The sequence below is a fragment of the Ipomoea triloba genome, chromosome 7 (assembly GCF_003576645.1).
Source record: "Ipomoea triloba cultivar NCNSP0323 chromosome 7, ASM357664v1".
NCBI lineage: Eukaryota > Viridiplantae > Streptophyta > Magnoliopsida > Solanales > Convolvulaceae > Ipomoea > Ipomoea triloba.
Genome location: NC_044922.1, coordinates 13,015,422 through 13,016,954, shown reverse-complemented (window position 1 = coordinate 13,016,954; position 1,533 = coordinate 13,015,422). Strand labels below are relative to the sequence as shown.

The 1,533-nt window shown below is 34.1% G+C and overlaps 1 non-coding gene across 1 annotated transcript; it reads left to right on the top strand.

Moving 5' to 3' along the window:
* Positions 1-72, top strand: TRNAH-GUG. The gene has a single exon. It is a non-coding gene; the product is annotated as a tRNA-His (tRNA).
* Positions 73-1,533: the final 1,461 nt, after the last annotated feature.

Genomic DNA, 1,533 nt, shown 5'->3' with positions numbered 1-1,533 from the left:
GTGGTTGTAGTTTAGTGGTGAGAATTCCACGTTGTGGCCGTGGAGACCTGGGCTCGAATCCCAGCAGCCACAAATTTTTATAATTTTGCATTTCCCGAGTCCAGGTACCCAGTATTTGGGCCCCCAGTCCACTCATCTTTAAATGAATTGCCATCGTAAATTCGTAATGTTTAATGCAAATGATCTATTATATGTCTATTTTTTATTTTTTGGGAGGATGTTTTGTTTGTCCATACCTCTCACATGAAACTTTATTTCCATGGGAGCCAAGCTCTATATGGTACGATTAATTATTAAAATCTTATTATTAATTAAGAAATTATTAGGATCTAATTTGTGACAACAATTAATTATTTATTGTTATCCATTAACATATTATATTAATTAATAATAATAATTTCCATAAAGAATTACTTATCATATATTCGGTATTGTTTTCGACTATTGGTTTTGACCATAAATAACAAGTTAAAGTGTCATGCATCCCGCATCATGAACTATATCAGATTATTCCTGTTGCGCACTGACTTTTCATAACATATATTTCGATTCACAAACCACTAATTTTTTCCTCATAGAATTTTTTACAGGTTTTCTAGTTTCTCTGGTGACACGACGCTAGTAATTTGCTAATGTGGACTTATTTTTTATTGATGTGTTTTTAATTAGAAATAAAACATATGAGATGGAGTCAACGTAAGCGTGTTTATTAAAAAAAAGAAAAGAAGAAGACATTCCCAGTTTCCCCTATTTCCCCCAAACGAAACCCTAAATATCAATTCTAATATGACAATCAACTCCACCAAATTCCCCCCAAACAAAGATTCCACCTACTAGAAGACGACGTGAGGAAGAAGTCGACTAAGATATGTAGAACAAAGTATAGCTTTTGGCCAGATTTTGTTACACTTTATGTTTTTATAGTGTGGTTTTAACTTTTAAGTGGATATAGTGAAGTCGTAGTAGGGTTTATTATGTTGATGTATTTTGGTCCTGCTGCGAATAATATATGCATATAATGTTGATGTACTGTGGTGTGGTCTTGCTGCAAATATATATACTTATGATTTTGATATAGTGGGGTCTTGTTATGCTGATTTTTTTTTGAATATGTTTGTATAAAGTGAGGTCTTGCATAGCTGTTGGTAGACTGGTTTTTGTCAGTTTGTTGTGTATAAAGTGATAAAGTGATAAAGTGTGGTCTTGCTTTTATGTTAAAATGTGTATTGTATATGTTTTTTTGTCAGCATGAACGGATTTGTGGATTTAATAATTCACCATGGTGATAATTTTGTGCAAAATCCTAGGCTCCAATATTTGAATGCTAAGACTGAGGTGGTGCGTGTGGACCGGACATAATATGTTATCTCCATTTAGTCAAGTATATTTCAGACCAAAGATATGGGAAAATAGCCTCACTTACTTATAAGTTGACCTCTAAACCGTTTCAAGATTTAAAACTATAGTAGTAATCTACACTTAGGTGGAGTCTTTGTCGTCTTCGTTTGGGGGGGGGGGGGGGGGGGGGGGGTT